Genomic DNA, 20,547 nt, shown 5'->3' with positions numbered 1-20,547 from the left:
GAAAAAGAAAACGAAATACAGAAAGAAAGAAAAACGAAAAGAAATACAGAAAGAAAAAGAGAAATGGAAACGAAATACAGAAAGAAAAAAAACGAAAAGAAATACAGAAAGAAAAAGAGAAAAGGAAACGAAATACAGAAAGAAAAAAAAACGAAAAGAAATACAGAAAGAAAAGAGAAAAAGAAAACGAAATACAGAAAGAAAGAAAAACGAAAAGAAATACAGAAAGAAAAAGAGAAATGGAAACGAAATACAGAAAAAAAAATAGAAAAGGAAACGAAATACAGAAAGAAAAAAAACGAAAAGAAATACAGAAAGACAAAGAGAAATGGAAACGAAATACAGAAAGAAAAAGAGAAAAGGAAACGAAATACAGAAAAAAAAAACGAAAAGAAATACAGAAAGACAAAGAGAAATGGAAACGAAATACAGTAAGAAAAAGAGAAAAGGAAACGAAATACAGAAAGAAAAAAAACGAAAAGAAATACAGAAAGAAAAAGAGAAAAGGAAACGAAATACAGAAAGAAAAAAAACGAAAAGAAATACAGAAAGAAAAAGAGAAATGGAAACGAAATACAGAAAGAAAATAAGATAAGGAAACGAAATACAGAAAGAAAAAGAGAAATGGAAACGAAATACAGAAAGAAAAAAAAACGAAAAGAGATACAGAAAGACAAAGAGAAATGGAAACGAAATACAGAAAGAAAAAGAGAAATGGAAACGAAATACAGAAAGAAAAAAAACGAAAAGAAATACAGAAAGAAAAAGAGAAATGGAAACGAAATACAGAAAGAGAAAGAGAAAAGGAAACGAAATACAGAAAGAAAAAAAACGAAAAGAAATACAGAAAGAAAAAGAGAAAAGGAAACGAAATACAGAAAGAAAAAAAAAAAAAAACGAAAAGAAATACAGAAAGACAAAGAGAAATGGAAACGAAATACAGAAAGAAAAAGAGAAATGGAAACGAAATACAGAAAGAAAAAAAAACGAAAAGAGATACAGAAAGACAAAGAGAAATGGAAACGAAATACAGAAAGAAAAAGAGAAATGGAAACGAAATACAGAAAGAAAAAAAACGAAAAGAAATACAGAAAGAAAAAGAGAAATGGAAACGAAATACAGAAAGAAAAAGAGAAAAGGAAACGAAATACAGAAAGAAAAAAAACGAAAAGAAATACAGAAAGACAAAGAGAAATGGAAACGAAATACAGAAAGAAAAAGAGAAATGGAAACGAAATACAGAAAGAAAAAAAACGAAAAGAAATACAGAAAGAAAAATAGAAAAGGAAACGAAATACAGAAAGAAAAAAAAAACGAAAAGAAATACAGAAAGACAAAGAGAAATGGAAACGAAATACACAAAGAAAAAGAGAAATGGAAACGAAATACAGAAAGAAAAAAAACGAAAAGAAATACAGAAAGACAAAGAGAAATTGAAACGAAATACAGAAAGACAAAGAGAAATGGAAACGAAATACAGAAAGAAAAAAAAACGAAAAGAAATACAGAAAGACAAAGAGAAATGGAAACGAAATACAGAAAGACAAAGAGAAATGTGAACGAAATACAGAAAGAAAAAAAAACGAAAAGAAATACAGAAAGACAAAGAGAAATGGAAACGAAATACAGAAAGACAAAGAGAAATGGAAACGAAATACAGAAAGAAAAAGAAAAAAAAAACGAAAAGAAATAGAAATGCTGGAGTCAGAATGAATCAGATTTGGGAGTTTGAAAGAAAGTCTTATCGGAAATTATTTGTTGGCGCTGACTTTTTAAATGGGAAAGAGAACAAAAAGAACTCGATTGGAAGTCGGTTAATTAGAGGAAATTAAAAAAAGAAGAAAAAACCATGAGAAAGTAGGATGGAGGAATAAGATGAATGGAGTATTCCAAAGACAATCAAGACAAAAAATAAAACATTAAAAAACGGTGAAATTACATGGAAATCAGAGAAAAGGAGCAATACAAAAGGAGGGAACCATATTATCTGCGAAGAAAAAAGTGGGGGTATAAAGATAGACAGTGAAATTTTCGTGAAAAATACGAACAAGATTTGAAAATCGCGGAGATAAAAACACTAGGATTAAATAGAATCAAGCCCAAGAGATGAATATAAAGGTTAAATATTGGAGTAGCCATATGCAAGGAATAGTCATCCACATAATTACTATTTCGCTGTACCGCAGATCATCAGTGTGGCTAGACACACACACATACACACGCACATACATATATATACATATACACACACACACACACACACACACACACACACACATATATATATATATATATATATATATATAGTGTTTTTATTATGTCAATACTTCTGTTCAGTCTCAAGAGGCAATGGATACTCACTTAAAGGTAGCGGCGCGAGTAATTGTGAGGCAAGGATGGCACAATTCCAACTACATCCCTCCTGAATCTGCACTGCTTAAGTTCAGTGGCAAAGGAGAAGTGCTAGACGACTGGAAACAATGCCGAGATAAGCGGAGAGCACATACAGTACGTGGAATTCTAAAATGGTCATTCGTTTTTGTGTTGACCAGGCTCAACGTTGCTTAATTTCGACGATCTAATGGGAGTCAATATAATACGAACAAAATTCGCAACATAAAAAAAGAAATATAAATACAGAAGTATATATTTATAGAACAACAACCTTATCCAGATTAAAAAGGCTCAATATCAGTGATAGAGCCTTCACCTTTGACCTTTATTTCGTATTTCTCTTCTTGACTAAGGTATTGTGACTTTAATTCTACAATATCTCGACTTTTTCTACTTATATATATATATATATATATATATATATATATATATATATATATAATACAGTATATATAATACAGTATATATATATATATATATATATATATATTAAGCCATTAATTTATTATTAAAGTGTAATGTAACTATTTGCGTAAACTGCTTTGCCCCTTCCTATAATGCGTAAATTATGTATTAAATATATTTATGTTTCTAAAATATATATCATTTACCTAGAGCCCTATTCATAGGAGAATCATTATTCCGTTCTTAAAACAAAATAAATAATATTCCCCCCTTTAAATTCTAACTTACTTTTAGTCATTACACCAACTTTCAACTAAATGGTAAAAAATAGATACTCTGTGACTTAAAGGGCTAACTACATACTCCCGTGGTTTATTTAATTATTAATAAGGTAGGTAACTTATAAATAAGGAAATAGAGCATGGAATCATCACGCTTATCTCACATGGTTAAAAAAAAGTAGCCGTGTTTCCTTGTTAGCGTTTAACCTAAAATTGTACATCATGGGTTACAAAATCTTTTCCATGGTGGGATTAACACATGGAAGAATGATAAGCGCTAGTCACACTGTCATGGTGTTTAATACTTAAAGATAAAACATAAGCTCTGAAAAAAAAAGGCGAAACACTTAGTTGTGCATTGCATTTTAACAATAGATTATCGGCGAAGAACTCTAGTAAGTTTGTAATCTCTGGTACATATGAACAGCTCAAGCGAAACTCAAACCTTGTGAATAATACCAAAGTATTTTATTCAGTATGTTTTAGTATTCTAGTATTGTTAGACTACTATCTAGTCTCAACTTCGAAAGCATGTGATCGCCATTTTCTCTAAATTAAGAACTATTAAACTATGTGTCAGTACCTTCACCGAGGACCTAATGCAAATGTTAACATCTTTGCGACAATAATATTATTCCCCGTGACATTCGTTTGAACTCCAATCTCTGGTCCCCCCCTCGCCAATCTTTCACGAAAAAATCCCGTCTAGCTGAATCCACTGTGAAATATTTCCCCCACTCTTTATCTGTGCCTAAATCAAATCTTGGATTCCATGAACAAATTTTCTTTCTTAGAACTGCACGCCTGTGGAACTCTGCTTCCCACCTGACTACAACTTGGATGTCTTCAAGTCCAACGTTAACAAATTCCTAATGAACCACCCCCTTAAGTAAACACTTTCAAATCTCCACACCAGCGTACTGTACTTGCAATAACCCTTATCCCTGAGTGGCTACCGGGCCTTGATAAGTGGTGACCACCGTGTAAAAAAAAATAATTTAAGAAGAATTGGACATAGGAGTGGTTGAACATTTAATGGAAATATTTAAGATATAAATGTGGCGCCTTCTACTAAAAAAACTTAGTTCATCTCAACTAAATTTACTCTGTGTTAAATTAATAGGAAGGCAAATCTGTTGAAGAGTTGTGCAACGAGAGTGCTGTTCACACTTTAATTTCTGCGTTTTTTTTTCGGTCGAAGAAAGAGGGGTCAGAAAGGATTTCCAATATCAAGCTGTTCGAGTGGAAGAAACTATGAAAGAAGATAATCTTTCCGAATCTAGTGAATGGGTATGCTGCTAGTTTGATAGGTCTGGAATATTAATTATAAGTTCAATAAGTTCGTCGGAGTACATTACGTGGAGGTACTGGTACAAAAACCACAGGGATATAACATTGCGGCGATGCGACGAAGGCTGAGGCTTTGCAAACAATGAGGGTCCTATCTAATTTGGAATTCTATGGCTGAATTCTGTTTACCCGGAAGTAAAGAAATATAGTAGGTATTACTACTCGGCCAAATCATGTATCACCCTCTGGCTGTCTTTTTGTTCAGGGATATTATTGATGGTAGATGTAGAGAAGATATCGTGTTTTCGCCGGCAGAACCCGTAAGCAACCATAGTGTGCCGAACGAAAACTGCGTGAAAATACACATTTAAAACGCTGACCAAAAAGAAAAACAGAAAAAAAGAGCTAAACATGTTTTAACGAACAAAATAAAAATACATTTTAATGCATAATGTTACTAACTTCTTAAGAAGAAAAACGAAATAAAAGCCACTGAACCTATGTATTTTTCAAGAATGAACCTACGTAAAGAGTCAGGGTATATCTAAACAACTGTTTATTATCGTTAAAAACATTTAATTAAAATGTTTTAACCATAATAAAAAAAAACAAGTATAACAGTAAAAGAGTTTTTCTGAAGGATACTTTTAGCACTTTTTGATGATTGTTTTTTCTAAATTTTAGTAGGAATATTTGACCCATGCAGGTCGAGGGTGATCACTCCCCCAATTACCGCTTACGAGACGATCATGTGTATATGGTCATCCTTTGGATTATCAGACGAAAATCTAACAGATGTTGCTGCGAAAAATTCTTCAACGGCAGAGTAGTTCCTGTGTAGAGCCGTGAAGCTGGATAAAGTCAGTCAGGAGGTTTAGTCGTTTCGGTTTCCGTGCCACAGAACATAAATCTGCCTTGTGAAAATGATGGGTCTGCTGTTTGTTCACGCTAAACAAATCTACGCACAGAAATCTCAAGGGACATCAGAAAAGTTTGAAGAGTAGAATGGATTGGAGTTTGGTGGGGATGCGATAGAAAATCAACCACCCGCAGATAGCTGCCATACGATTGTAACAGGATGTGTGGGTTTTGAATTAAACTGCCTTTTGATACGAAAAGTATATGGAATTTAAGAAAGAAGCCCATGGAAAGCGTTGTACTTAAATAAAGTGTATGGTATGATGATTTTTAACTCGAAAATTATAGAAATTAAAAAAATCTAAGAGTACTAATAGTAATATGAGGTTCAGGCCAGAGCTTAATCCCACAGCTTTCTTCATCGATTTCCAGACAATGCACACACACACACACACACACACACACACACACACACACGTATATACATGTATATATAATTAAATATGTATATATATATACATTATATATATAATTAAATATATATATATATATATATACATATACGATAAATGATGATCGAAAAACATCAAAAAATTTTCGAAATGATATGTGTTGATCCATAAAAAATTTCAAACAAAAATTTATAATAAAGAAAAATCCTTAACTTATCTTTTTATTAACTAAATCTATTTTTCATCTATTTTCTCAATATTGAGTTATTTTCTTTCATTTGCATTTTAAGGTTTGATATATTATCTTATTTCAAAATATATCCCCTTTTAAATCCATTTATATATATATATATATATATATATATATATATATATATATATATATTGTGAACTTGCCTGTCTGTTTGTCTGAGGAACAGTCTCATCTAAACTTTATTAAATTTTCGTCTACAGACTGAATCTGTATATATAGAGACCTGGATCTGTAGAACAAATTAGATTATGTTTTTTGCCGGTAAAAATAGCTGCAAGGGTGTAAAAAATGTAACTTGCTAGATGTAGGCCGAATTAATGTTCCCTTTGACGCATCTGCAAATATACATTTATACGTTATAATCGGTTCCTTTCTAAATATTTCCTACTTATCTGACGATGGGTCAAACGTTAACGACTAAGGCTAGAGCACAGAATGTTTGGTTTCGATTCCAGTTGATGGCACCCAAATCATTTTCATTTTAAACTTTTAAAGCTACTATTATATATTGGGTTCAATATAATAATCAATAACGTATCGGCCTTATAATAATAAATACAGAATCTGCATGAATTATAATATATTTAAATGGTCAAACAAATCCAGGCGACTTGCTAGTAGGCCTCCATATATTTAAGGCATTTGACAAAGTTTTGCATGAAGGGCTGCTAATAAAAATTAAATAATACAGTATAGCTGGACGAATACTAAATATAAATAGATTCTTATTAGACAATAGGACCATCCAGGTTATCCTTGATGGACGATTATCCAAGCAGCATAACATTAATGAGGGTGTGCATCAGGTGTCGATCCTTTGACCATTATCATTCTTGATATTTATCAATGATCTCCCCGATAATATTGTGTCTGAGATGGATATATTTGCTGATGATAACATGCATGATCGAAGAACGAGTGTACAAAAATCCAAGACAATGGCTGACTCCTTAGAAAATGACCCCCAGACTGTAGTGGAATGGGGACGTAAATGGACATTTATTGCTAGTAAGACTACGCTGTTCTTCTTTCAACAATTACAAGAAACCTCTCCAACCATCGATATCCATGACAAATAACTCCCTACCTGAGAATTCTTCCTTCAAACTATTTGGCTTAACATTCACAGGAAATATGAACCGGAACAAATACATTGAGGAGATTGCGAAAGTTGCTGCAAAGAATGTGGTCTCCCTTTATCGTGGTAGAAAACTACTTACATCTAAGAATATCCTGTACCTTTACAAGGCCACCATTCGCGTACGCATGCAGTATTGTTGCCGCGTCTGTGTTGGTGCATCTATCAGTAGTCTCTTCCTCTTTGATAGCGTCTCAAAAAGGCTCTCCGATCTAATAGGTTCCACTTTTTACACTAGACTCCAACCCCTGTCCCATCGTCGCAATGTCGCATCCCTGCGTCTTATTTACAAGTATTTTAATGGAATGTGCTCTGATGAACTCATACTACTTGTGCTCCCTCGACGTACATATCCCCGACAAACACGCTTAGCAACAAAAGCACACCCCATTCACTGTTTAGGTTCCTAAATGCTGCACAGTTGTCTTCTCTAAAAGCTTCTTCCCTAAAACAGCTAAACTTTGAAATTCCTTTCCTGCTCCCTGCCCTGCTTCCCTAACTGTACTGATATACAAAACTTTAAATGTAACGTCAACCAAAATCTTAATATTTCTTAGGAATGGTCCTAATTAGTAGCCCCATACGTCCAAGTGGCAATATGCTTTGTTTGGGGTGAAGGTATATATATATATATATATATATATATATATATATATATATATATATATATATATATATATATATATATATATATATCTGTGTGTGTGTGTGTGAGAGATTCTGTTTTGGATATGTCATTTTCTAATTGTTATTTCACGATCAACGTCCAAACCTAATGCAACCCGGGATGGTTTCTCTTGATGTACTTTTTACTTGTCAAGGTCCGAAGGCCACTCGAGGATAAAGGTTAATGAACGTAAGTTGGTAGTGTAGTATCCATTAACAGTGTAAATTGGGTTGAATTTTATTATCTATGGGGACAGCTCAACAAGCACCTGTTCACATTGGAATTAAAGACTACTATGTTGTATTCAACCGGGAAGCAAGATAACGGAACAGTGTTTCACAGGTGAACAGTTCTGAGAAAGATTTGTTATTGGATTCTGCGTTTAGATTTAGGAACAGGTAGAGAGTGGGGGAAAATCGTATATAGTGATTGTAGCTAGTCGAGTGTTTTTGTGAAAGTTTGGGAAAGGGAGATCATAGTTTGGAGTTCAGTTGAGTACTTGCCATGAAAATAACGATAAAGCAGAGATGGGCTCGCAATGTCTCTTCTGTCAGGCGCAGGTTGCAGTGAAGAGAAAAAGGCACTACTAGGTTTCGAAGTTGGTGTTGAATTCTGCCAAAGAAGGATAGGGCGCGCCGAGCAGCTCTTGCCAGATGTGGCCACAGTACTCCATTTTATGGCGTACGTAGGGACGGTTTCTCTAGCGATTATGCAGATAGAAGATTGCATCGGTGGTGAGGTATCTACTGGAGAGATAGAGTGATCCAACCATCTTTTCAGCGATCTTGTATCACGTGCTTAAAAATCTAGTAGCCGTTCCTCACCATCTAATCTTACACAAAAATCGTTGAATATTTCATCTAGTGTTTATGAAGAAAACACGCGTGAGTACATAAGTATAGATTGATTGCGTAACTGTGAGCGTTTATTTGAATATTTGAATGTTAAAATTCATAAACTGGTAATTGATAGGATGGCAAATTGACAGAAAGACATTTTTGATTTCGACTTGAACTATGTTGATATCAATTTCGTTGTGTTAGGTACAATGAAAGGAATATGACAATGTAATAGGGTCAACGATGGAAAACAAACAGACAGACAGCTACGGTAACTTGGGGACCATCTACACAAAGGCCTGCTAAATGAATAAATTGTGAAACGAGAAGTTTGTTCACAAAAGCTTTAAACTTCTTCAGGTTGATAAAAAAATTAAATAAAACACATAAGCAAGTAAATAAACAGAAAAAAAGGGACAAAAAAGAGAGGAACAGAATTAACGGGTGACGTCGTAAGCGAAATAACAACCCTAGCACGGCAAAGAGCATCACTTTTAACTGTTTATGTATAACCCAAATAAGATGGTGGCATGTCAGCGATATTCCCGCTGTGATTTATGACGGTTGGTACACTCATAGATACAAGGAGTAAGGAGGTGATTTCAAAGGCTTGAACTTCGAGGAAAGTAGGAATTAGAGTAAGAAGCCTTTCGGTATTTATGGCCCACAATAGTAAAGCGGTGGGATTTAGCATATTGTTAGCAGTATTTACATAGAGCAGTACGTTAGTGGTGGAACATGTAATTTTTTTAAAAATAAATATTAGCAAAGAACGTTATACTAATAATGATGACCAATGATGGGTTATTTCCCTTGCTGATATTTTTTCTTTCTTAATTTAAATCATAATTGAATATGTGTCTCTACTTTTCTTTAAGCTATCTAAAACAAGGCACATTGCCATAAAGACAGAGGAAGCTATTGTAATTCTGGGGTCATATATACGAAGGCGTCCTAAATGGAAAGCTATGGAGCAAGCGGGAACCGGTGAGTCAAACGTGATCATGCCGTATCAATTTTTATTTTTGATTGGGAATAAGTCCCAAGTAATTCACAATTATATTCCCGCTCGCCCACACAGGATTGATTTTTCAAGTTTCAGAACAATGCAACTGTTACAATTGAAAGATACCAAGCACTCTAGCCATTATGACTTCTATCCAGACATGGATGACAGAACGAGAGCATGTTACTCCCGTGAACTGAATAAAGGGTCCTGTTCGAAATTCTATGCAGCTTTTTCGGTTCAATAAAAAATATTCCGGAGTTCGGCAACATACACCTGAAAAAGGTCGAAGGTTACATCGACCGAAAAGGTGCAAAAATGACACTCAAGATGAGAACAGTAGTATGAAGAATCCAAAAACAGTACGAAAAACTAATCCTTATCTTAAAAATTCAGAAACTTATAGTTTTTATTTATTTGTAAATTCGTTTATTTAGTTTAAGGCTCGCTAAAATCATGTTACAACTGTCCACATAAACGCATGTCGTTACAGGTAATGTTGTTTATTATTAGAAACCTGTGACAAATAACTGTCTTCACAAAATCGAAGGTTCAATAATTACAATAATAAGTAATAAAAATAACTTTCTATAATCGGTCTATACGGCATAATGTTAAGATTCTTCGCCAAGATGCCGGGTGACCAGGGTTCAATTCTTCGTGTAGCTGTACCAGACCTTCAAAAATGGTATTAGGTTCCATATTGCTGAACACTGTAGATAAAAGCATGTATTCTTGGTAAAGAATGGTGCTCGCTACTACACTTCGGTATAGTAGCGAATGAAATAGAAACCTCCTGGTTGTCCTTGGCTATTTGATTTTTTAACACTTATATACCAGTCATGCTCAGCAGAATAAGAAAAATCTACCACTGTGGCTTAAAAAAAGTGGTTAGATAGAAAGTTCATGCAGATTGCCGAGTTCAACATAAAAAATATCAAAAGTTCAACTAGGTTTGAAAACATGTACAGAAAGAAGACCGGAGATTACATCGACCAAAACGTGATAAATATATAAAAAATGAGAATAGTGTCGGTATATTTCTCCCAAAATACTGCGATTCTTAATGCCTCTATTTATTTATTATCTTTTATCTATTATTATCTTTTTTATTATTATCTTGTCTTTAACTCGAAGAAAAAATCTATATTTAGAAAATGCTGTGATTACTCCCGTAATTGTTTTGCCTTTTAACGTGTAATCACGTCTTTCTTTCCTCCCCTTGTTTATCTTTGCAAGAATAAATAATGATGTTTATTTTCATTCAATAATACAGATATCATATTGTAGCAGCCGGATTCTAGGCATAAGGTTTAATATCATTATATCTTGATTTTAATATTTGTAAGTGGGCATAAAAGTGATGTTTGAGAATTATAATTATTAATTACTAGCATGCTACCCGACGTTTCCCGGGCATAAATATTATAATTTTATCCATGTAGAATTCTTATTTATTATAAACAGAAATACCGTAGGTGTTAAACGTTATATTGAATTGACTTTTTAAAAAATATCTCAGTTGTTTTTCCGTTTTTGTTTTTAAGTAAAAAAAAAAAAAGTCGAAAAATAAAAACCAGGACACATGCATGCGAGTATTACCTATTTTCTAAACAGTCCATTTCTTGAAAGTAAAAACAAATTATTCGAAATAATATTGAAAGCAAAACCTAAACACAGTTAGTCAAAGACTATAACCATTAGGTCAGCTTCACACGCTCTTTAAAATGTGTTTTCAAGCAGACTTATCCTTAACATATATAAACTGTCACGTGAACGATTCAGACATGCGCATTTGTGAAACAGTTGACAAAATTCGTTGACCCCAACGTAACAAGTATTCAATTTTGACCCCTTATCAGACCTTTTTTTCCGGAAGAAACCCGACAAAAGAACTTTTCCCAAAACCCGACAAAAGAACTTTTTCCTGAATACTCTATATACTAACTTTCTTGTTTGTAGATCTAAAAGGTCGTTCAGTATATAGGTTGGGATACGCCCTCACACACACATTCTCATGTTTATATATATATATATATAGATTACTAGCAGGCCGCTCGGCATTGCCCGGTCGTAAAATATGCTTCAATATGATATTTTTATTAACGCAGATTTCGTATTTATTATTATATTATATTGGGCACAAAAAAAGTAAGCATTTACAAAATTAACAAAAATATGACTCGTCCAACACCACCGAGAATCGAAATCAAAATGATAGCTTACGATTTACTTTTTCCTTTGACGTTAATGTTTTTAATTTTCACACTTTTTCACCGATTTTCCCCGGCTAAAACTTAAATAAAATGTTTCACATGGGTTCGAATACCCTATATATTAAGTTTCTTGTCTGTAGACCAAAAACTGACAGAGGAGTTTTGTAGGCAAAATTTTTTAAACAAATATATATACGCGTGCATAAATATATATAGAAAGAGGTTTGTGTTTATTATAAACTTTTTACGAAAATATTACGCAATTATAAATCATGTAGAATATTTGCATGAATATAATTACATGTAATAATAAACAAAAGATGATCATCGTATAACAAAAACGGAAAAAAATAATTGGGAATTAATTAACATGAATTTTAAAAGAATATGAAAATTATCTACATCTTTTGCTGGTGAGAACAATTCCACGACCCATAAATAACACTGTTGTATTTTCTTTTTAAATAAACAGAAAAAGGTTTGTCTTTTTTTTCTTTTTGGCCTTCGGGCCAAGATCTTTTTTTCTGTTATCAAAGTGTAGTATCTGTTCCGGCAGATACCGTAATCAAAGACCACATGCGGAGGCAACCCCACATATCAGACCATTGCTATTTTAGCAAATAGTTTTGGTCAATGTAGGGGAAACCCTTCATACCAATTGTAATTATCCAGTTCCCTCTTGGGTAACTCGTCTCCTTACCCTCACTCTCGACATTAAAAAAAAACAGCCTTGTGCCTAATTTACTCAGTGGGGAAGAAAATAAATAACTAAATAAATTTAAAACATTTAATATGAATATCAATACACACAAAAAAAAACAACAAATTTATAGAAGTATAGATTCGGAGAATAACCATCTATACTGATGATGACTCTCTGTTCTAGTGTTACTTTTCACCAATTTCCTTCAGATAATTTTAAATATGCAGCTAATCTAGAAGTTTAGCCATGTTCAGTTATTAATTAGGGTATGATTTCTATTTTACAAAGGAATCACCACTTATCAAGCCCCAGATGTCACTCATAGTAATCGTTAGAAGTGTAAATTTGCTAAAATTGGAGTACTTAAAGGGAACGGCTCATTAAGAACTTGTTTACATTGGACTTGAAGACGGCCATATTGTAATCAGTTAGAAAGCAGGTAAACGGAAGAGATTTCCACAGGTGTGCAGTTCTAAGAAAGAAGCTTTGTTCGTGGAATCTACGTTTAGGTTTTAGGCACAGATAAAGAGTGGGTGAAATTATTAATTTACAGCCAAACGAGTGTTTCTCGTGAATGTTTGGCGAGGAGGGGACCATATATTGAAGCTCAGACGAGCACTTGCGATGAAAATAACTATAAATCAGAAACAGGTTCGTAACGCCTCTTCTGTGAGAAAGAGGCTGCAGGGAAGAGAAAAGGACATCCCCCATCAAGCTACGAAGTCTATTCTGAGCTCTGTCAAGACAGGATAAGTTTTTCCTATAAGCCTCTGCCCAGATGTGACAGCAGTATTCCATCCTTGGACGTACCTGGCTCTTATATAAGTAGAGAATTGCATCAGCAGTGGATTGTTTCGTTTAATACTGTTAAGAAAACAACTCGAGTCTTTCAATCATGCACATGTTTCTTTTCTAATAGAGCTTAACCAAACAATCACAGCAGTAAAATATTGCTCGCAGGTGGATGATCTATGAACTTTTCTATCAAAAAACGATCAACATTACTGAATGGGAAGGGTGTAGCGCTCCAGCATGATAAAGCGAGACCTCACACAAAAACCGTCACTCATGAAAAAAGCATGGACTTCAATTAGGTATTTTTGACTTATCCGCCTTATTCACCTGATATTGCTACATATGATTACCATGTTTTCCGATCCTTGCAGAATCACTTAAGCAATGAAATTTATGAAAGTGAGAGACTGATTAAAATTAACCTGAACTGTTTTTTCCATACAAATCTAAGAAATTTTTGAAGAAGGCATTAAACAGCTAGTTAGTCGTTGGACAAATATCATAGAAAATGAAGGAAATTATTGTAAAGTTTTAAAATGCCGTATTCTGAATGTTTCAGACGAAATAAATACATTGGAACAAAAACGATATTCCTTTCTTTGCAACCAAATACTTATATGGACATTACGTAACATTTTATGTCCAGTGAAAATAAATTTTTCGAAACAAAATATGACGTCATCTAACCACACACGCACTATCTTCTCTTACTAAAATATAAAATCATGAAAAACATTATAATGTGATTTTTCGTTCTTTTTGATCGATCAGAAATCGATTTATTCGTTACAGTCGAGATTATCACGATTGATCTCACGATATATGTGACATTCAGTTTTTCGATTTTATTTGAATTGAAAAATAAATAGCAAAAAAAATATATATATTTAGTGGACCTAATTTCTTTTAATTATGTTGTTGAGGAAAAAAGATTCAATGTTGTGTGCGAGTTTTTTGTTTTTCATGAATAAAGATTCAAATCGGTGGGAGAAGCATTTAAACGAATGTTTTATTACCTCACGCAAGGCAGGATGTAGCATAGTCCAACGCTTATGCGCACTACCCCTCATTTCAGTAACTGGACGCAACGCATCGCTTGTATATTACAACAGAGCATAAGGCTACATACTTCCACCTGGCAACGTAAGGATGGGCCAGATTCTTCCTGTGTTTTACTTCTTTCTACAGTATAAACTATTCCTGGAGTTAAACCATAGAAACATTTAAAATAAAAAAAAACTATTCATTGACAAAGCTAACATTTAGCATAGTTATTTTTGTAATCAAATATCATTATAGCTATATAATAAGTTTGAAAAGTCAGAAGTTGAAATTTCGTCAAAGTGTCGACATTGAACGAAATTTTCGATGTTAATGATTCAGGACAGGTATGATGCGATTTTTTAAAACCTAAATATCACAAAAGAAAATCAGTTCTAAGTTTTATCATAAACGATGTATCAACCAAGTTTGATAACGATTGGTCAAGCGATGTGGACGCTAGCCTATAAACAACAACAAAAAAAAAACTAAGTAAAAATATTGGATTTTTCTCTGTATAATGTTATTAAATTAAATTATTCTTGCATATTTAATTGTGGTTCTAAAATCATATGATGATAGAGGATAGAGTCACCGAATATAATAAACCTACACTCTGACCTCATTCGAGATTATCAATAATGTTCGGTGTGACATACGAAGAGTTACTATGACCTTTATAGTGCATCTTTCTTTTGCTGACGAATAACTGAAAAAAAAATGAGTTTAAATTTCGTTAATGAAATCATCAGGCTTTTGTAAAATTTAACATTTAGTTGGTGCATATATTTTTTTTTCTCTTGCAGTATTATATTGTTATGCATTTATTTTCTATCTAAGCAATAAATTTCTATTTTTTCTGAAAGGTATATGCACGAATAGAGACGGTATTAACATAACAATAATCGTTTTTTTTTTCTGTATAAGGAAACGTATCTATGAAAAATGTACCGAAATTTTAACATGATTGAGGAGTTGTTTTGCATGAAAAATAAATATTTATAATTTGGAATGTAACGTTCTGTAAATCCTATATATATATATATATATATATATATATATATATATATATATAGAGAGAGAGAGAGAGAGAGAGAGACAGACAGACAGACAGACAGACAGACAGAGACTCATACACACAGTACTGTTTCGCTGTATCACAGCTCATCAGTTAGCGGTTAGACTTAGTAACAACCTCAAGCCAAGTTTAAAACTCGATCATCTAGAGGTTTAGAATTCGAATGCTGCCAAGATGGACATGTGAATTAATTATCTTTAAACACTGTCCAAACGCTTCAGCTCTATTTGTTTGCACAAAGAGCATCGCATTTTAAGCAAGTGTTATTGCGTTTATCAGTTCTCAATATGATCCACCTAAGGTTGGGAGCATTTATAGTTATCCACATACAGTGCTGTTTCACTGTAGTACGGTTCATCAGTGCAGCTAGATTTAGCAACTACCTAAGCGAGGTTTGAAACTCGACCGCCTAGTCGACAGTCGGCGCTCAAAATCGTTACGCTATTCGGCTACTACTAAGATGGGTATATGAATAAAATAATGTTTAAACATCGTCCAAACATTGTTTTCAGGTTTCCGCCCCGTCTCCGTAGATGGGAAGACAGTAACAAGCAAGGTATTGACCCTTTTGATGAATGATTATCTTTATTCAAGATAGTGAAAAATCCCCTAGCACTTCCCCATGTAAAGAATGGTGTTTTTAATATATCTTATTATCTATCCAAGTAGACAGCAAAAACCATAAAGCATTAGGAACACATATTTTGGATATATATATATATATATATATATATATATATATATATATATATATATATATATATATATATATATACTTCACATAAATTAATATACGAAAATATAATTTTATGCGTAAATTTTCAGTATTTGCTTCAACAGTGCTAAATACATAGGTAGAGCTAGGTAGTAAGTTATAAAAATATTTATGGCAATTAAGCTACACAGAATATTCTACGTTTCATTTTCGTGAGAATTCGTCAAATAAGCCTTACTAATTATCACAAAAATGTTTTGCGGAGCTTAATTGATTGATATATATATTTTTCTAACTTACTATATATATATATATATATATATATATATATATATATATATATATATATATAGCATTTTGCTAAACGCTACTCTCTGATGAGAAGGACAGTATTTCTCCGAAACTCGTGGATTAAGGACTATCCACTTATTTAATGTTTCCTTTTTAAAATTAAATATGTTTTAACTCTTTTTTAAAGTGTCTTTTAACATGTTTTATTAACTATTTGTTCTTAATATATATATATATATATACATATACATATACATTTATATATATATATACATATATATATATACATATATATATATATTGTCAGAATATCCGGTGCGTAATATGAAATCATTATTTTTCGTAAACTTATTAGTATTTAGAGGATTCACCCACTGAAATCACTCATCTTAATGTTTTAATTTGTTCGATACAAATTATTTATTAGAGAAAGAATGTGTTTACATAAATCCTTAGTTATCTAATGTAATACATTTTTGAAAGTATCGGTGCGCGTATTTTATGTGCCTAGTAAAATCCTTAACCATCAAACATATCATTATGAATTACGAATTAAGGAATATGTCTTCTAGGCTACAGGTTGAGTAACGAGCTCACATTAAATCAAACTTTGTAAATTTACCGTTTAAGAGAGTGCCACCGACACCGTATCATACCCTCTCAACTGAAACATTAAACTGCTTATACCCGAGTCGATGGAATGTGTTCGACGAACTTCAATAAGGATGTGACCCTTTTGCATAAATACTTCGACTAACCCAAGATTAAGCAAAATTAAACCCCTTGTCTATACATGTTCCTAGATAGAGGAAAGATTTCTATTTTTAAATCAGAGGTCACCGCTTATCAAGATCGAAATGCCGTTTTAGAATAAGGGTAAATAAGTGTTAGGTAAACTGTGAGACAACAGCATGAGAATCGGTAATGGTGGAACTTTGGTAGGGTTTAATCAAACAAGATGGCGGTTCAGCAAAAACTAACTTTCATTAGACTTGTATATGACAACGTTATAATTTAACTGGTATGCATCCGCAGGTAATTGTGTTCATTTTTTTGTTTGTTTGTTTGTTTTTGTTTTTGTTTTTTTTTGTTTTGTTTTTTTTGCTTTTGGGGGTTTTTGTTTTGTTTTGTGGAAATCGCCCGAGACAAGGCGTGAAGCCAATTGATGTAATGAGCTAATAAGAACAAAAGAAGGTTATCGTAGACTGGAAATGTCTATTTACCTTAGTCTTTTTAAGAGTAAGGCTGTAGATAGAAGTAAAAGAGTAAGTAGGAAAAAACAGTTTAAACCGTGCAGTTCTAGGAAAGAAGATACTGGAATAGAAAGCTCTATAAAATTGATAGACACTACTAGCCACACCAGTAAAACGAACTGGGATGAAGGAAGGAGAGAATAAATCAAACAATCCTAGAGAACCCATGCACTAATAGTATTTAAAGAAAAGACATATTCTACCAGTATATATATATATATATATATATATATATATAGAGAGAGAGAGAGAGAGAGAGAGAGAGAAAGAGAGAGAGAGAAAGAGAGAGAGAGCGAGGAAGAGAGAGAGAGAGAAACAGACAGACAGACAGACAGACAGACAGAGATGTTATTTGTATTTGTTTTGCGATACTTTTTGAACAAATTCAATTATTTATACGAAAGTGCATTTTTACCTACATGCGAGTTGGGAATAAGTTTCCCTTTGATCAATTTGGTAACCCCATATGGGGAGTGGCATATGCATTATTTTTAAAATATATGCATTACAAATTATTATTTAATATATATATATATATATATATATATATATATATATATATATATATAACTATTTCATTTAATCACATAAATTAATATACAAAGATATAATTTTATACGTGAATTTCATTTCCAGTATTTACTTCAACAGTGCTCAATACATACGTAGTTGAAGTAAATATTGAAAATTTACGCATAATATACGAAGATATAATTTTATGCGTAAATGTTCAGTATTTACTTCAATTACGTTATATATATATATATATATATATATATATATATATATATATATATATATATATGTGTGTGTGTGTGTGAGTGTGTGGGGGGTGTAGACTTGTTTGTAATACTGGATTTTACTGGTTACGTATAATTCAGTAAATTCCATATACCAATGAATTTTTAAGCCAAAAAGTAATGACTTAAAATATAAGCTACAAAATTATCATATTTCATAACTGAACATTAATATACTGTATTAACAAAACCAAGACTTCAAAAAAGGAATTGATAGCAATCCAACTGTCCAACTAGTCTTTAAACAATTGTTCCTATTTACAATGCCTCCCTACGGGACAGAGTTAGACACCAGGGTCGTTTTTTTAACGTGGAGAAAAGGAACAAAAATAAAAATTGTCTCAGTCGTGAAGGATTTCTCCTAAACTGACAGAGAACAAGAAATTGAAGTGCACCATCTGGAGGACAGATACTACACTTCGATCTTGTCCCGAAGGCCAAGGGGACGTAAACAATTGAAACAATTGTTACTTAAAATGAAATACACTTTTTATTGCTATCAATTCCATTTTGGAAATCTTGATTTTGTTAATAAATAGATTTTATTAATAAATTTGTTAATATATTAAATGTTAATAAATTTGTTAATAATATTAAATGTTTATGTATATATATATATATATATATATATATATATATATATATATATATATATATATATATATATAAGCGAGAGAGAGAGAGAAAGACAGAGATAGAAACAGAGAAAAAGAGAGAAAGAGAGAGTAAGAGAGAAATAGTAAAATTGTAGAAATATTATTATGTATAAAATATCTAATTACCCCATTGTGTGTTTTCTTTTTCAATCTATCAGTGATCGATTTATTAGTTTCGATCGTCCTTATCTCGTTCGATTTCCTCACGGCATGAGAAATTTTCATTTTCCGTTTCTGAAAAAAAAAACAACTACAAATATCGCATTTCTTTTAATAACATGCAACTCTGCTTGGCAAGTTGTACAAAAGATATGTTAATGTTTCGTCTGAGTAACGATTGAAGGGGAGGAGTGAGATTTTGAACCGAATGGTTTTCTGAACGTTTTGACTATCATTTCAGTTCAAATGAATAATTGGTATTTGCTCTTTTCATTAGTAATACACAATCTTATCATGCACGTAGTATTAAATATAACGAATTAATGTATTATTTGCGCTCTCTCTCTCTCTCTCTCTCTCTCTCTCTCTCTCTCTCTCTCTCTCTCTCTCTCTCTCTCTCTCTGTGTATATATATATATATATGTGTGTGTGTGTGTGTGTGTACTGGGTGGAACGATAAAATTATCGCCCTAGAAAAACGACATAATTCCATTTCCGTTTAATGGAAATGGGTTTCCACATTTTCTTTCAGAATATCTACTAGTTGGCCAGTTGTGTACCAATCCCAAGAGCGAGAGGGAGAGTAGCCTTTATCACGTCTGAAAGTGAAGCAATGTTTAACGAGCAAGATCGGAGATGCGCCGTTGTACAACTCATGCTCTCTACCGATCAAAGTTATAGGAACAAGACCATTGCTAGCACTCTCAAAATGCAAATCCGAATTATTTAACGCGCGAGAGCACAGTTCAACGAAATTTCGGCTACGCGCGCACACACACACACGCACACACACACACACACACACACACACATATATATATATATATATATATATATATATATATATATATATATATATATATATATATATATATATATATACTTATTCTATTGAAAATTTATTTAACCGGACTTTTTAGTATAGACAGCCGTGGATATGCGAAAGGTTTCATACATGTAAACTAATTTGCATATTCCTTTAGAAAACAAAGTTTCATCTATTAATTATTCATTTTTTATTGTTCCCTATTGGATTATTGGTTTAATTTAACTATTGTGTTTAATTCTTTTTATGCATGGTTTCTACATTAAGAATAATTGCGTAAAATTTAGCATTAACACGTTCTAGCATTCGAAACTATGTATTGAGCACTGTTGAAGCAAATACTGAAAAATTACGCATAAAATTATATTTTCGTATATTAATTTATGTGAATAGTCATATATTCATATATATATATATATATATATATATAT

At 32.5% G+C, this 20,547-nt stretch overlaps 1 long non-coding RNA gene across 7 annotated transcripts in view; it reads right to left on the bottom strand.

Annotated features, from left to right (window-relative positions):
• Positions 1-20,547, bottom strand: part of LOC145254839 (uncharacterized) — a 467,813-nt gene that overhangs the window by 243,847 nt on the left and 203,419 nt on the right. For 3 of the 7 annotated variants that reach the window (XR_013863810.1, XR_013863808.1, XR_013863809.1), the window contains exon 4: positions 19,258-19,365. The exons of 3 other annotated variants lie outside the window; for them this stretch is intronic. This is a non-coding gene — a long non-coding RNA (uncharacterized LOC145254839). Of the gene's footprint in view, positions 1-19,257; positions 19,382-20,547 lie in introns of all 7 variants that reach the window. One more of the 7 variants, XR_013863812.1, reaches the window with a different exon arrangement.

Source organism: Euprymna scolopes, chromosome 30 (genome assembly GCF_053919585.1).
Source record: "Euprymna scolopes isolate OS-2025 chromosome 30, ASM5391958v1, whole genome shotgun sequence".
Lineage (NCBI taxonomy): Eukaryota > Metazoa > Mollusca > Cephalopoda > Sepiida > Sepiolidae > Euprymna > Euprymna scolopes.
This window is presented reverse-complemented; position numbering and strand designations above follow the sequence as displayed.